This window comes from Platichthys flesus, chromosome 4 (assembly GCF_949316205.1).
Source record: "Platichthys flesus chromosome 4, fPlaFle2.1, whole genome shotgun sequence".
Classification (NCBI taxonomy): domain Eukaryota; kingdom Metazoa; phylum Chordata; class Actinopteri; order Pleuronectiformes; family Pleuronectidae; genus Platichthys; species Platichthys flesus.
The window spans coordinates 9,612,324-9,625,529 of NC_084948.1; the positions used below are offsets into that span (position 1 = coordinate 9,612,324).

The window sequence follows — 13,206 nt, forward strand, 5'->3', positions numbered from 1 at the left end:
GACCCACCAGGTGTTGCTCTATACACCAAGACAGGGGAGCTCACAAAGGGAGGTGTGCGGTTACCTGTTTACAGATGTGCCAGGGGCTCTACATCTCTCGAGTCATTTCATCTACACCTCAACCGCTTCATACCAGGTTTGTGTCTGTCAGACATTTAAGTTTATATGCTGAATAGTCCAAGAATATTTCATCGTTTGATATTTAATATGTATTTAATGTGTACTTTTAGGGACGAGTGCCAACAGTCTGAACTTTCAGATATATCTCCTGGAAGGGCTTCACAGATGGAACCACGACCGGGGGGTTGCTGCTCTGTCCACTGGACAATCTCCTTTGCGCAGCTACTCCAGTGACCTGGTTCAGGCCCTCAACAACAATTATCAGAAGCTGTTTGGCAGGAAGGTGGTACCACAGTTCTGTCCACCCTCACGGTACACTGGTAAGCATTTGTGATTGCATTGGTAATTTACCTCAATTTTTAAACCCTTTATTAACTGTATCAACTTTTGTAAACAATCTAATTTAATTCTGTTGTTTCAGGAGAGCTCATAGGGATGCAATATCTGTTCCGGCAGACTGGTCAGGCACTGCAGGATATGCACCCTGATTCAGAGGAAGCTGCAACCCTGATAGAACAGCATGACGTGGAGGACGACATGGAGCTTGATGAGGGTTTTGCTGACATCATGGAAGATCCCACTGTGTTGAACCTTGGGGTTCCTCAGGCTTCAGCATCTCAGACTCCTGATCCCTCTGCCATTTCTTCTCCTCTTCTCTCCCTGGTTCCTGGTACATCCACCCTGGCTCCTAGTATTTCCACCCTGGCACCTGGCTCATCCTCTGAGGTCCCTGGTACATCCACCCTGGCACCTGACACATCAACCCTGGCCTCTAGTTCCTCCTCTGAAGATGATATTCATGCTGAAGATGAAGACATGGTAAGTCTAGCTGTGTTCGTTTTAGAATATGCATGTAGATATGTGCATGCTTCTTCACTATTTTTGATTACACATGTTAACATATTTTATCATTAAACAAAAAAAGTTTTGTGAGTGAAAGTTTTACACCCTATAAACTGTTGAATCTTTTTTACAGGCTGTTGATGACCAAAATCTCCCCGGATACCAGCATGTGGACAGACTTGCTGAGTATTTGGTGGCGCTTCGGGATCAGACGTCTCTTTGTCTTAGCAACCAACAGGCGAGTAGGATAGTGTCACTGTGGGACAATCTGAATCAAGGTGACAAGCAGCGGGTGGTTTATGCCGCACGACATCAGGAGAGACTTTTGAGTGGACGCTTCAGAACTCCAAAGACGCCCTCAAAAACCCCTGGTGTGGAGAGTACCACCCGCTGCATGTTGGGTGCGAGTAGCACACCTGCCCAGTGGCCTGACTGCTGCCGGTTGGTGGAAACCATGTTCATCAGACTCTGCAATATACACCAAAGCCCGGCAAAAAAGGGTAAGAGGGCTACTTCTCGGTGGTCCTTAATTTTGAGGGATTACCGCAAGATAAGGCAGCTTGTTGTCGGCAACTGCCGGGTGATGCAGGGTTCTGAAATTCAGCTGGTGGAGGTGAATCAGAGCACGCTCATCCAGTGGCATAATCACCGGCAGAAGAAACAGGAGCTCTCTGTGCTGCTCCAAGGCACTGCATTGCCTCCAGCCCTGGCAGAATCCGATGAGCCTCTTCAGGAGGCAAGATTGCTCCCTGCTGCACCCACGCCTGCCCGGAACGAACATCAATACCGGCTGCCGCAGAGTACAGCAGGTCAGGCCAAACAGAGGCAGACGGGATCTGGTCAGCTCCCTGTTAACATAAGGCCAAAGGGACCAGTGAAGAGACAGTTATATGCAACCCCACCAGCCCCAGCACCAGGACCCATCATTACACCTCACATCTTAACACCATCCGGACTGGTTCAGGTTGTCTTTCCTGTGCCAGTAGGCAGCTATCCTCAAACCAGTGCGCCTACCAGCACAGTAGAAGCTGACCCCGCCCCTAAAAGGCCATATAGGCGAACAGTGGCCAGCAACACTTGCAAAAAGTGTGGCCAGTTCCGCACTTCTGTCACTGGACACAGCCAGTACCATGGAAAGGTGTATTGCCCTCAGTTTGAAGCCTTAACAAAAGACCAGTGGTTGGAGGAAATGAGGAAAAAGATGTAAATAGTTCATATTTGTAAATAATAGTTTTATTGTAAATAGTTTTTTTAAATGTTTGTATTTAATTCTGGGTACTACTGCGATAGTCAATTCCATATGCCCTGTTTTTTATCTGTGTGTTTAAATTCAATGTTTCTATAATTCTTATTTCTATGAACACATAAAACTGGTTTACAGCAATATATGAGTGGGTGTTTTTAATGACAGTTAGCAGCACATCAACAACAACAACAACCTCCATAAGAATAATTATGGTGATTCTTATAATGATGAAGCACATTCAATAAGAGAAACATGGTTTGTGAAGTTAATATGGGAGGTGGTCTCTGATGTACAGTAGAAGAAATGTCCTGATGAGGGACCGGAATGGAAAGATCCTCCACTCCTGTCGTTTGATGAGTCCTGTGGAGTGGGAGGTAGTGCAGGTAGGTGTTATTACACAATGAACTAGTCTCATATCAATATAATGTGTAGAAAAATAGGAGGAAATTCGTAATCATATGAGGAATGAACACGCACCTTCGCAATCCCGGAGTCTAGGGTTCGAGTCCCACTCGTGCAATGACCAAAAACATCAAAAGTGTTATATTTGTGTCTAGGCAGCTAGAAATACATTTATCTAATAGAAATTGATATAAAACTTCACATCGCTCCTTTCCTTTTCCTTCTTTCCCTTTTTCCTCCCTTTTCTCCTCTTTTCTCTTCTTCCCCTTCCTTCCCCCTTTCTTCCCCTTCCTTCCCCTTTCTTCCCCTTCTTTGACGGACTATTGTTCCCCAGCTTGAACGCAGCGCCTTAGACCGCTCGGCCATCCTGACTAATAAAACATAAAAACAAGCCCAATAAATTCAATCAAAAGCTAGCAAAGACAAGAGTTTTAAAAAGTTGAAGCGGTCAAAATGCCTTGTGTGCAAATATCTTGCCTATTGAGATACAGAGGTATCAAAACTTTTTAGCAAGGCTACGAGGAGTCAATCAGTGTTGTTCAGGTGCTGACCTTGACTATGTAGAAAGGTAAGAGTGCTATAAATGTGGTACATCTTTAATTGCAGGTCCCACCGAGATTTGAACTCGGATCACTGGATTCAGAGTCCAGAGTGCTAGCCATTACACCATGGAACCCAGTTCAGTTGTGGTAATCTTAGGCCCGCCAGCCCGTCACATCAACCAGTTAGAGGATTTGAGAGATGCTTTGAATTCAAAATGTGTTTGCAAAGGAAAACAGCCGATGCAGTTAATCTCTCCAGTGACCATATTTTCTTCATGATGACCAAATAACTGCATAGGTAAGCTGTCAGAAGTGGGATTTGAACCCACGCCTCCAATGGAGACTGCGACCTGAACGCAGCGCCTTAGACCGCTCGGCCATCCTGACTAATAAAACATAAAAACAAGCCCAATAAATTCAATCAAAAGCTAGCAAAGACAAGAGTTTTAAAAAGTTGAAGCGGTCAAAATGCCTTGTGTGCAAATATCTTGCCTATTGAGATACAGAGGTATCAACAATTTTTAGCAAGGCTACGAGGAGTCAATCAGTGTTGTTCAGGTGCTGACCTTGACTATGTAGAAAGGTAAGAGTGCTATAAATGTGGTACATCTTTAATTGCAGGTCCCACCGAGATTTGAACTCGGATCACTGGATTCAGAGTCCAGAGTGCTAGCCATTACACCATGGAACCCTGTTCAGTTGCGGTAATCTTAGGCCCGCCAGCCCGTCACATCAACCAGTTAGAGGCTTTGAGAGATGCTTTGAATTCAAAATGTGTCTGCAAAGGAAAACAGCCGATGCAGTTAATCTCTCCAGTGACCATATTTTCTTCATGATGACCAAATAAATGAGTAATCTGTCAGAAGTGGGATTTGAACCCACGCCTCCAATGGAGACTGCGACCTGAACGCAGCGCCTTAGACCGCTCGGCCATCCTGACTACTAAAACACAAAAACAAGCCCAGTAAATTCAATCAAAAGCTAGCAAAGACAAGAGTTTTAAAAAGTTGAAGCGGTCAAAATGCCTTGTGTGCAAATATCTTGCCTATGAGATGCTGAAAGAGATACAGAGGTATCAACAATTTTTAGCAAGGCTACGAGGAGTCAATCAGTGTTGTTCAGGTGCTGACCTTGACTATGTAGAAAGGTAAGAGTGCTATAAATGTGGTACATCTTTAATTGCAGGTCCCACCGAGATTTGAACTCGGATCACTGGATTCAGAGTCCAGAGTGCTAGCCATTACACCATGGAACCCACTTCAGTTGTGGTAATCTTAGGCCCGCCAGCCCGTCACATCAACCAGTTAGAGGATTTGAGAGATGCTTTGAATTCAAAATGTGTTTGCAAAGGAAAACAGCCGATGCAGTTAATCTCTCCAGTGACCATATTTTCTTCATGATGACCAAATAACTGCATAGGTAAGCTGTCAGAAGTGGGATTTGAACCCACGCCTCCAATGGAGACTGCGACCTGAACGCAGCGCCTTAGACCGCTCGGCCATCCTGACTAATAAAACATAAAAACAAGCCCAATAAATTCAATCAAAAGCTAGCAAAGACAAGAGTTTTAAAAAGTTGAAGCGGTCAAAATGCCTTGTGTGCAAATATCTTGCCTATTGAGATACAGAGGTATCAACAATTTTTAGCAAGGCTACGAGGAGTCAATCAGTGTTGTTCAGGTGCTGACCTTGACTATGTAGAAAGGTAAGAGTGCTATAAATGTGGTACATCTTTAATTGCAGGTCCCACCGAGATTTGAACTCGGATCACTGGATTCAGAGTCCAGAGTGCTAGCCATTACACCATGGAACCCTGTTCAGTTGCGGTAATCTTAGGCCCGCCAGCCCGTCACATCAACCAGTTAGAGGCTTTGAGAGATGCTTTGAATTCAAAATGTGTTTGCAAAGGAAAACAGCCGATGCAGTTAATCTCTCCAGTGACCATATTTTCTTCATGATGACCAAATAACTGTATAGGTAAGCTGTCAGAAGTGGGATTTGAACCCACGCCTCCAATGGAGACTGCGACCTGAACGCAGCGCCTTAGACCGCTCGGCCATCCTGACTAATAAAACATAAAAACAAGCCCAATAAATTCAATCAAAAGCTAGCAAAGACAAGAGTTTTAAAAAGTTGAAGCGGTCAAAATGCCTTGTGTGCAAATATCTTGCCTATTGAGATACAGAGGTATCAACAATTTTTAGCAAGGCTACGAGGAGTCAATCAGTGTTGTTCAGGTGCTGACCTTGACTATGTAGAAAGGTAAGAGTGCTATAAATGTGGTACATCTTTAATTGCAGGTCCCACCGAGATTTGAACTCGGATCACTGGATTCAGAGTCCAGAGTGCTAGCCATTACACCATGGAACCCTGTTCAGTTGCGGTAATCTTAGGCCCGCCAGCCCGTCACATCAACCAGTTAGAGGATTTGAGAGATGCTTTGAATTCAAAATGTGTTTGCAAAGGAAAACAGCCGATGCAGTTAATCTCTCCAGTGACCATATTTTCTTCATGATGACCAAATAACTGCATAGGTAAGCTGTCAGAAGTGGGATTTGAACCCACGCCTCCAATGGAGACTGCGACCTGAACGCAGCGCCTTAGACCGCTCGGCCATCCTGACTAATAAAACATAAAAACAAGCCCAATAAATTCAATCAAAAGCTAGCAAAGACAAGAGTTTTAAAAAGTTGAAGCGGTCAAAATGCCTTGTGTGCAAATATCTTGCCTATTGAGATACAGAGGTATCAAAACTTTTTAGCAAGGCTACGAGGAGTCAATCAGTGTTGTTCAGGTGCTGACCTTGACTATGTAGAAAGGTAAGAGTGCTATAAATGTGGTACATCTTTAATTGCAGGTCCCACCGAGATTTGAACTCGGATCACTGGATTCAGAGTCCAGAGTGCTAGCCATTACACCATGGAACCCAGTTCAGTTGTGGTAATCTTAGGCCCGCCAGCCCGTCACATCAACCAGTTAGAGGATTTGAGAGATGCTTTGAATTCAAAATGTGTTTGCAAAGGAAAACAGCCGATGCAGTTAATCTCTCCAGTGACCATATTTTCTTCATGATGACCAAATAACTGCATAGGTAAGCTGTCAGAAGTGGGATTTGAACCCACGCCTCCAATGGAGACTGCGACCTGAACGCAGCGCCTTAGACCGCTCGGCCATCCTGACTAATAAAACATAAAAACAAGCCCAATAAATTCAATCAAAAGCTAGCAAAGACAAGAGTTTTAAAAAGTTGAAGCGGTCAAAATGCCTTGTGTGCAAATATCTTGCCTATTGAGATACAGAGGTATCAACAATTTTTAGCAAGGCTACGAGGAGTCAATCAGTGTTGTTCAGGTGCTGACCTTGACTATGTAGAAAGGTAAGAGTGCTATAAATGTGGTACATCTTTAATTGCAGGTCCCACCGAGATTTGAACTCGGATCACTGGATTCAGAGTCCAGAGTGCTAGCCATTACACCATGGAACCCTGTTCAGTTGCGGTAATCTTAGGCCCGCCAGCCCGTCACATCAACCAGTTAGAGGCTTTGAGAGATGCTTTGAATTCAAAATGTGTCTGCAAAGGAAAACAGCCGATGCAGTTAATCTCTCCAGTGACCATATTTTCTTCATGATGACCAAATAAATGAGTAATCTGTCAGAAGTGGGATTTGAACCCACGCCTCCAATGGAGACTGCGACCTGAACGCAGCGCCTTAGACCGCTCGGCCATCCTGACTACTAAAACATAAAAACAAGCCCAGTAAATTCAATCAAAAGCTAGCAAAGACAAGAGTTTTAAAAAGTTGAAGCGGTCAAAATGCCTTGTGTGCAAATATCTTGCCTATGAGATGCTGAAAGAGATACAGAGGTATCAACAATTTTTAGCAAGGCTACGAGGAGTCAATCAGTGTTGTTCAGGTGCTGACCTTGACTATGTAGAAAGGTAAGAGTGCTATAAATGTGGTACATCTTTAATTGCAGGTCCCACCGAGATTTGAACTCGGATCACTGGATTCAGAGTCCAGAGTGCTAGCCATTACACCATGGAACCCACTTCAGTTGTGGTAATCTTAGGCCCGCCAGCCCGTCACATCAACCAGTTAGAGGATTTGAGAGATGCTTTGAATTCAAAATGTGTTTGCAAAGGAAAACAGCCGATGCAGTTAATCTCTCCAGTGACCATATTTTCTTCATGATGACCAAATAACTGCATAGGTAAGCTGTCAGAAGTGGGATTTGAACCCACGCCTCCAATGGAGACTGCGACCTGAACGCAGCGCCTTAGACCGCTCGGCCATCCTGACTAATAAAACATAAAAACAAGCCCAATAAATTCAATCAAAAGCTAGCAAAGACAAGAGTTTTAAAAAGTTGAAGCGGTCAAAATGCCTTGTGTGCAAATATCTTGCCTATTGAGATACAGAGGTATCAAAACTTTTTAGCAAGGCTACGAGGAGTCAATCAGTGTTGTTCAGGTGCTGACCTTGACTATGTAGAAAGGTAAGAGTGCTATAAATGTGGTACATCTTTAATTGCAGGTCCCACCGAGATTTGAACTCGGATCACTGGATTCAGAGTCCAGAGTGCTAGCCATTACACCATGGAACCCAGTTCAGTTGTGGTAATCTTAGGCCCGCCAGCCCGTCACATCAACCAGTTAGAGGATTTGAGAGATGCTTTGAATTCAAAATGTGTTTGCAAAGGAAAACGGCCGATGCAGTTAATCTCTCCAGTGACCATATTTTCTTCATGATGACCAAATAACTGCATAGGTAAGCTGTCAGAAGTGGGATTTGAACCCACGCCTCCAATGGAGACTGCGACCTGAACGCAGCGCCTTAGACCGCTCGGCCATCCTGACTAATAAAACATAAAAACAAGCCCAATAAATTCAATCAAAAGCTAGCAAAGACAAGAGTTTTAAAAAGTTGAAGCGGTCAAAATGCCTTGTGTGCAAATATCTTGCCTATTGAGATACAGAGGTATCAAAACTTTTTAGCAAGGCTAAGAGGAGTCAATCAGTGTTGTTCAGGTGCTGACCTTGACTATGTAGAAAGGTAAGAGTGCTATAAATGTGGTACATCTTTAATTGCAGGTCCCACCGAGATTTGAACTCGGATCACTGGATTCAGAGTCCAGAGTGCTAGCCATTACACCATGGAACCCACTTCAGTTGTGGTAATCTTAGGCCCGCCAGCCCGTCACATCAACCAGTTAGAGGATTTGAGAGATGCTTTGAATTCAAAATGTGTTTGCAAAGGAAAACAGCCGATGGAGTTAATCTCTCCAGTGACCATATTTTCTTCATGATGACCAAATAAATGAGTAATCTGTCAGAAGTGGGATTTGAACCCACGCCTCCAATGGAGTCTGCGACCTGAACGCAGCGCCTTAGACCGCTCGGCCATCCTGACTACTAAAACGTAAAAACAAGCCCAATAAATTCAATCAAAAGCTAGCAAAGACAAGAGTTTTAAAAAGTTGAAGCGGTCAAAATGCCTTGTGTGCAAATATCTTGCCTATTGAGATACAGAGGTATCAACAATTTTTAGCAAGGCTACGAGGAGTCAATCAGTGTTGTTCAGGTGCTGACCTTGACTATGTAGAAAGGTAAGAGTGCTATAAATGTGGTACATCTTTAATTGCAGGTCCCACCGAGATTTGAACTCGGATCACTGGATTCAGAGTCCAGAGTGCTAGCCATTACACCATGGAACCCTGTTCAGTTGCGGTAATCTTAGGCCCGCCAGCCCGTCACATCAACCAGTTAGAGGCTTTGAGAGATGCTTTGAATTCAAAATGTGTTTGCAAAGGAAAACAGCCGATGCAGTTAATCTCTCCAGTGACCATATTTTCTTCATGATGACCAAATAACTGCATAGGTAAGCTGTCAGAAGTGGGATTTGAACCCACGCCTCCAATGGAGACAGCGACCTGAACGCAGCGCCTTAGACCGCTCGGCCATCCTGACTAATAAAACATAAAAACAAGCCCAATAAATTCGATCAAAAGCTAGCAAAGACATGAGTTTTAAAAAGTTGAAGCGGTCAAAATGCCTTGTGTGCAAATATCTTGCCTATTGAGATACAGAGGTATCAACAATTTTTAGCAAGGCTACGAGGAGTCAATCAGTGTTGTTCAGGTGCTGACCTTGACTATGTAGAAAGGTAAGAGTGCTATAAATGTGGTACATCTTTAATTGCAGGTCCCACCGAGATTTGAACTCGGATCACTGGATTCAGAGTCCAGAGTGCTAGCCATTACACCATGGAACCCTGTTCAGTTGCGGTAATCTTAGGCCCGCCAGCCCGTCACATCAACCAGTTAGAGGCTTTGAGAGATGCTTTGAATTCAAAATGTGTCTGCAAAGGAAAACAGCCGATGCAGTTAATCTCTCCAGTGACCATATTTTCTTCATGATGACCAAATAAATGAGTAATCTGTCAGAAGTTGGATTTGAACCCACGCCTCCAATGGAGACTGCGACCTGAACGCAGCGCCTTAGACCGCTCGGCCATCCTGACTACTAAAACATAAAAACAAGCCCAGTAAATTCAATCAAAAGCTAGCAAAGACAAGAGTTTTAAAAAGTTGAAGCGGTCAAAATGCCTTGTGTGCAAATATCTTGCCTATGAGATGCTGAAAGAGATACAGAGGTATCAACAATTTTTAGCAAGGCTACGAGGAGTCAATCAGTGTTGTTCAGGTGCTGACCTTGACTATGTAGAAAGGTAAGAGTGCTATAAATGTGGTACATCTTTAATTGCAGGTCCCACCGAGATTTGAACTCGGATCACTGGATTCAGAGTCCAGAGTGCTAGCCATTACACCATGGAACCCAGTTCAGTTGTGGTAATCTTAGGCCCGCCAGCCCGTCACATCAACCAGTTAGAGGATTTGAGAGATGCTTTGAATTCAAAATGTGTTTGCAAAGGAAAACAGCCGATGCAGTTAATCTCTCCAGTGACCATATTTTCTTCATGATGACCAAATAACTGCATAGGTAAGCTGTCAGAAGTGGGATTTGAACCCACGCCTCCAATGGAGACTACGACCTGAACGCAGCGCCTTAGACCGCTCGGCCATCCTGACTAATAAAACATAAAAACAAGCCCAATAAATTCAATCAAAAGCTAGCAAAGACAAGAGTTTTAAAAAGTTGAAGCGGTCAAAATGCCTTGTGTGCAAATATCTTGCCTATGAGATGCTGAAAGAGATACAGAGGTATCAACAATTTTTAGCAAGGCTACGAGGAGTCAATCAGTGTTGTTCAGGTGCTGACCTTGACTATGTAGAAAGGTAAGAGTGCTATAAATGTGGTACATCTTTAATTGCAGGTCCCACCGAGATTTGTACCCGGATCACTGGATTCAGAGTCCAGAGTGCTAGCCATTACACCATGGAACCCAGTTCAGTTGTGGTAATCTTAGGCCCGCCAGCCCGTCACATCAACCAGTTAGAGGATTTGAGAGATGCTTTGAATTCAAAATGTGTTTGCAAAGGAAATCAGCCGATGCAGTTAATCTCTCCAGTGACCATATTTTCTTCATGATGACCAAATAACTGCATAGGTAAGCTGTCAGAAGTGGGATTTGAACCCACGCCTCCAATGGAGACTGCGACCTGAACGCAGCGCCTTAGACCGCTCGGCCATCCTGACTAATAAAACATAAAAACAAGCCCAATAAATTCGATCAAAAGCTAGCAAAGACATGAGTTTTAAAAAGTTGAAGCGGTCAAAATGCCTTGTGTGCAAATATCTTGCCTATTGAGATACAGAGGTATCAACAATTTTTAGCAAGGCTACGAGGAGTCAATCAGTGTTGTTCAGGTGCTGACCTTGACTATGTAGAAAGGTAAGAGTGCTATAAATGTGGTACATCTTTAATTGCAGGTCCCACCGAGATTTGAACTCGGATCACTGGATTCAGAGTCCAGAGTGCTAGCCATTACACCATGGAACCCTGTTCAGTTGCGGTAATCTTAGGCCCGCCAGCCCGTCACATCAACCAGTTAGAGGCTTTGAGAGATGCTTTGAATTCAAAATGTGTCTGCAAAGGAAAACAGCCGATGCAGTTAATCTCTCCAGTGACCATATTTTCTTCATGATGACCAAATAAATGAGTAATCTGTCAGAAGTGGGATTTGAACCCACGCCTCCAATGGAGACTGCGACCTGAACGCAGCGCCTTAGACCGCTCGGCCATCCTGACTACTAAAACATAAAAACAAGCCCAGTAAATTCAATCAAAAGCTAGCAAAGACAAGAGTTTTAAAAAGTTGAAGCGGTCAAAATGCCTTGTGTGCAAATATCTTGCCTATGAGATGCTGAAAGAGATACAGAGGTATCAACAATTTTTAGCAAGGCTACGAGGAGTCAATCAGTGTTGTTCAGGTGCTGACCTTGACTATGTAGAAAGGTAAGAGTGCTATAAATGTGGTACATCTTTAATTGCAGGTCCCACCGAGATTTGAACTCGGATCACTGGATTCAGAGTCCAGAGTGCTAGCCATTACACCATGGAACCCACTTCAGTTGTGGTAATCTTAGGCCCGCCAGCCCGTCACATCAACCAGTTAGAGGATTTGAGAGATGCTTTGAATTCAAAATGTGTTTGCAAAGGAAAACAGCCGATGCAGTTAATCTCTCCAGTGACCATATTTTCTTCATGATGACCAAATAACTGCATAGGTAAGCTGTCAGAAGTGGGATTTGAACCCACGCCTCCAATGGAGACTGCGACCTGAACGCAGCGCCTTAGACCGCTCGGCCATCCTAAATAATAAAACATAAAAACAAGCCCAATAAATTCAATCAAAAGCTAGCAAAGACAAGAGTTTTAAAAAGTTGAAGCGGTCAAAATGCCTTGTGTGCAAATATCTTGCCTATTGAGATACAGAGGTATCAACAATTTTTAGCAAGGCTACGAGGAGTCAATCAGTGTTGTTCAGGTGCTGACCTTGACTATGTAGAAAGGTAAGAGTGCTATAAATGTGGTACATCTTTAATTGCAGGTCCCACCGAGATTTGAACTCGGATCACTGGATTCAGAGTCCAGAGTGCTAGCCATTACACCATGGAACCCTGTTCAGTTGCGGTAATCTTAGGCCCGCCAGCCCGTCACATCAACCAGTTAGAGGCTTTGAGAGATGCTTTGAATTCAAAATGTGTCTGCAAAGGAAAACAGCCGATGCAGTTAATCTCTCCAGTGACCATATTTTCTTCATGATGACCAAATAAATGAGTAATCTGTCAGAAGTGGGATTTGAACCCACACCTCCAATGGAGACTGCGACCTGAACGCAGCGCCTTAGACCGCTCGGCCATCCTGACTACTAAAACATAAAAACAAGCCCAGTAAATTCAATCAAAAGCTAGCAAAGACAAGAGTTTTAAAAAGTTGAAGCGGTCAAAATGCCTTGTGTGCAAATATCTTGCCTATGAGATGCTGAAAGAGATACAGAGGTATCAACAATTTTTAGCAAGGCTACGAGGAGTCAATCAGTGTTGTTCAGGTGCTGACCTTGACTATGTAGAAAGGTAAGAGTGCTATAAATGTGGTACATCTTTAATTGCAGGTCCCACCGAGATTTGAACTCGGATCACTGGATTCAGAGTCCAGAGTGCTAGCCATTACACCATGGAACCCAGTTCAGTTGTGGTAATCTTAGGCCCGCCAGCCCGTCACATCAACCAGTTAGAGGATTTGAGAGATGCTTTGAATTCAAAATGTGTTTGCAAAGGAAAACAGCCGATGCAGTTAATCTCTCCAGTGACCATATTTTCTTCATGATGACCAAATAACTGCATAGGTAAGCTGTCAGAAGTGGGATTTGAACCCACGCCTCCAATGGAGACTGCGACCTGAACGCAGCGCCTTAGACCGCTCGGCCATCCTGACTAATAAAACATAAAAACAAGCCCAATAAATTCAATCAAAAGCTAGCAAAGACAAGAGTTTTAAAAAGTTGAAGCGGTCAAAATGCCTTGTGTGCAAATATCTTGCCTATTGAGATACAGAGGTATCAACAATTTTTAGCAAGGCTACGAGGAGTC

General features: G+C 43.8%; 35 non-coding genes across 35 annotated transcripts; all 35 read right to left on the reverse strand.

Annotated features, from left to right (window-relative positions):
• Positions 1 to 3,215: 3,215 nt before the first annotated feature.
• Positions 3,216 to 3,287, reverse strand: trnaq-cug (transfer RNA glutamine (anticodon CUG)). Its single transcript has one exon. It is a non-coding gene; the product is annotated as a tRNA-Gln (tRNA).
• A 170-nt stretch (positions 3,288 to 3,457) lies between these two features.
• Positions 3,458 to 3,540, reverse strand: trnal-cag (transfer RNA leucine (anticodon CAG)). The gene has a single exon. It is a non-coding gene; the product is annotated as a tRNA-Leu (tRNA).
• Positions 3,541 to 3,772: 232 nt separating this feature from the next.
• On the reverse strand, positions 3,773 to 3,844 carry trnaq-cug (transfer RNA glutamine (anticodon CUG)). Its single transcript has one exon. It is a non-coding gene; the product is annotated as a tRNA-Gln (tRNA).
• Positions 3,845 to 4,010: 166 nt separating this feature from the next.
• On the reverse strand, positions 4,011 to 4,093 carry trnal-cag (transfer RNA leucine (anticodon CAG)). The gene has a single exon. It is a non-coding gene; the product is annotated as a tRNA-Leu (tRNA).
• Positions 4,094 to 4,336: 243 nt separating this feature from the next.
• Positions 4,337 to 4,408, reverse strand: trnaq-cug (transfer RNA glutamine (anticodon CUG)). The gene has a single exon. It is a non-coding gene; the product is annotated as a tRNA-Gln (tRNA).
• Positions 4,409 to 4,578: 170 nt separating this feature from the next.
• Positions 4,579 to 4,661, reverse strand: trnal-cag (transfer RNA leucine (anticodon CAG)). The gene has a single exon. It is a non-coding gene; the product is annotated as a tRNA-Leu (tRNA).
• A 232-nt stretch (positions 4,662 to 4,893) lies between these two features.
• On the reverse strand, positions 4,894 to 4,965 carry trnaq-cug (transfer RNA glutamine (anticodon CUG)). The gene has a single exon. It is a non-coding gene; the product is annotated as a tRNA-Gln (tRNA).
• A 170-nt stretch (positions 4,966 to 5,135) lies between these two features.
• trnal-cag (transfer RNA leucine (anticodon CAG)) lies at positions 5,136 to 5,218 on the reverse strand. Its single transcript has one exon. It is a non-coding gene; the product is annotated as a tRNA-Leu (tRNA).
• A 232-nt stretch (positions 5,219 to 5,450) lies between these two features.
• Positions 5,451 to 5,522, reverse strand: trnaq-cug (transfer RNA glutamine (anticodon CUG)). Its single transcript has one exon. It is a non-coding gene; the product is annotated as a tRNA-Gln (tRNA).
• A 170-nt stretch (positions 5,523 to 5,692) lies between these two features.
• trnal-cag (transfer RNA leucine (anticodon CAG)) lies at positions 5,693 to 5,775 on the reverse strand. The gene has a single exon. It is a non-coding gene; the product is annotated as a tRNA-Leu (tRNA).
• A 232-nt stretch (positions 5,776 to 6,007) lies between these two features.
• trnaq-cug (transfer RNA glutamine (anticodon CUG)) lies at positions 6,008 to 6,079 on the reverse strand. Its single transcript has one exon. It is a non-coding gene; the product is annotated as a tRNA-Gln (tRNA).
• A 170-nt stretch (positions 6,080 to 6,249) lies between these two features.
• On the reverse strand, positions 6,250 to 6,332 carry trnal-cag (transfer RNA leucine (anticodon CAG)). The gene has a single exon. It is a non-coding gene; the product is annotated as a tRNA-Leu (tRNA).
• A 232-nt stretch (positions 6,333 to 6,564) lies between these two features.
• Positions 6,565 to 6,636, reverse strand: trnaq-cug (transfer RNA glutamine (anticodon CUG)). The gene has a single exon. It is a non-coding gene; the product is annotated as a tRNA-Gln (tRNA).
• Positions 6,637 to 6,802: 166 nt separating this feature from the next.
• trnal-cag (transfer RNA leucine (anticodon CAG)) lies at positions 6,803 to 6,885 on the reverse strand. The gene has a single exon. It is a non-coding gene; the product is annotated as a tRNA-Leu (tRNA).
• A 243-nt stretch (positions 6,886 to 7,128) lies between these two features.
• On the reverse strand, positions 7,129 to 7,200 carry trnaq-cug (transfer RNA glutamine (anticodon CUG)). Its single transcript has one exon. It is a non-coding gene; the product is annotated as a tRNA-Gln (tRNA).
• A 170-nt stretch (positions 7,201 to 7,370) lies between these two features.
• On the reverse strand, positions 7,371 to 7,453 carry trnal-cag (transfer RNA leucine (anticodon CAG)). The gene has a single exon. It is a non-coding gene; the product is annotated as a tRNA-Leu (tRNA).
• Positions 7,454 to 7,685: 232 nt separating this feature from the next.
• On the reverse strand, positions 7,686 to 7,757 carry trnaq-cug (transfer RNA glutamine (anticodon CUG)). Its single transcript has one exon. It is a non-coding gene; the product is annotated as a tRNA-Gln (tRNA).
• Positions 7,758 to 7,927: 170 nt separating this feature from the next.
• trnal-cag (transfer RNA leucine (anticodon CAG)) lies at positions 7,928 to 8,010 on the reverse strand. The gene has a single exon. It is a non-coding gene; the product is annotated as a tRNA-Leu (tRNA).
• A 232-nt stretch (positions 8,011 to 8,242) lies between these two features.
• On the reverse strand, positions 8,243 to 8,314 carry trnaq-cug (transfer RNA glutamine (anticodon CUG)). The gene has a single exon. It is a non-coding gene; the product is annotated as a tRNA-Gln (tRNA).
• A 166-nt stretch (positions 8,315 to 8,480) lies between these two features.
• Positions 8,481 to 8,563, reverse strand: trnal-cag (transfer RNA leucine (anticodon CAG)). The gene has a single exon. It is a non-coding gene; the product is annotated as a tRNA-Leu (tRNA).
• A 232-nt stretch (positions 8,564 to 8,795) lies between these two features.
• trnaq-cug (transfer RNA glutamine (anticodon CUG)) lies at positions 8,796 to 8,867 on the reverse strand. Its single transcript has one exon. It is a non-coding gene; the product is annotated as a tRNA-Gln (tRNA).
• A 170-nt stretch (positions 8,868 to 9,037) lies between these two features.
• Positions 9,038 to 9,120, reverse strand: trnal-cag (transfer RNA leucine (anticodon CAG)). The gene has a single exon. It is a non-coding gene; the product is annotated as a tRNA-Leu (tRNA).
• A 232-nt stretch (positions 9,121 to 9,352) lies between these two features.
• Positions 9,353 to 9,424, reverse strand: trnaq-cug (transfer RNA glutamine (anticodon CUG)). The gene has a single exon. It is a non-coding gene; the product is annotated as a tRNA-Gln (tRNA).
• A 166-nt stretch (positions 9,425 to 9,590) lies between these two features.
• On the reverse strand, positions 9,591 to 9,673 carry trnal-cag (transfer RNA leucine (anticodon CAG)). Its single transcript has one exon. It is a non-coding gene; the product is annotated as a tRNA-Leu (tRNA).
• Positions 9,674 to 9,916: 243 nt separating this feature from the next.
• Positions 9,917 to 9,988, reverse strand: trnaq-cug (transfer RNA glutamine (anticodon CUG)). The gene has a single exon. It is a non-coding gene; the product is annotated as a tRNA-Gln (tRNA).
• Positions 9,989 to 10,158: 170 nt separating this feature from the next.
• Positions 10,159 to 10,241, reverse strand: trnal-cag (transfer RNA leucine (anticodon CAG)). The gene has a single exon. It is a non-coding gene; the product is annotated as a tRNA-Leu (tRNA).
• A 485-nt stretch (positions 10,242 to 10,726) lies between these two features.
• On the reverse strand, positions 10,727 to 10,809 carry trnal-cag (transfer RNA leucine (anticodon CAG)). The gene has a single exon. It is a non-coding gene; the product is annotated as a tRNA-Leu (tRNA).
• A 232-nt stretch (positions 10,810 to 11,041) lies between these two features.
• trnaq-cug (transfer RNA glutamine (anticodon CUG)) lies at positions 11,042 to 11,113 on the reverse strand. The gene has a single exon. It is a non-coding gene; the product is annotated as a tRNA-Gln (tRNA).
• A 166-nt stretch (positions 11,114 to 11,279) lies between these two features.
• Positions 11,280 to 11,362, reverse strand: trnal-cag (transfer RNA leucine (anticodon CAG)). Its single transcript has one exon. It is a non-coding gene; the product is annotated as a tRNA-Leu (tRNA).
• Positions 11,363 to 11,605: 243 nt separating this feature from the next.
• Positions 11,606 to 11,677, reverse strand: trnaq-cug (transfer RNA glutamine (anticodon CUG)). Its single transcript has one exon. It is a non-coding gene; the product is annotated as a tRNA-Gln (tRNA).
• Positions 11,678 to 11,847: 170 nt separating this feature from the next.
• trnal-cag (transfer RNA leucine (anticodon CAG)) lies at positions 11,848 to 11,930 on the reverse strand. Its single transcript has one exon. It is a non-coding gene; the product is annotated as a tRNA-Leu (tRNA).
• Positions 11,931 to 12,162: 232 nt separating this feature from the next.
• Positions 12,163 to 12,234, reverse strand: trnaq-cug (transfer RNA glutamine (anticodon CUG)). The gene has a single exon. It is a non-coding gene; the product is annotated as a tRNA-Gln (tRNA).
• Positions 12,235 to 12,400: 166 nt separating this feature from the next.
• Positions 12,401 to 12,483, reverse strand: trnal-cag (transfer RNA leucine (anticodon CAG)). Its single transcript has one exon. It is a non-coding gene; the product is annotated as a tRNA-Leu (tRNA).
• Positions 12,484 to 12,726: 243 nt separating this feature from the next.
• On the reverse strand, positions 12,727 to 12,798 carry trnaq-cug (transfer RNA glutamine (anticodon CUG)). The gene has a single exon. It is a non-coding gene; the product is annotated as a tRNA-Gln (tRNA).
• A 170-nt stretch (positions 12,799 to 12,968) lies between these two features.
• On the reverse strand, positions 12,969 to 13,051 carry trnal-cag (transfer RNA leucine (anticodon CAG)). The gene has a single exon. It is a non-coding gene; the product is annotated as a tRNA-Leu (tRNA).
• Between the last annotated feature and the right edge of the window lie 155 nt (positions 13,052 to 13,206).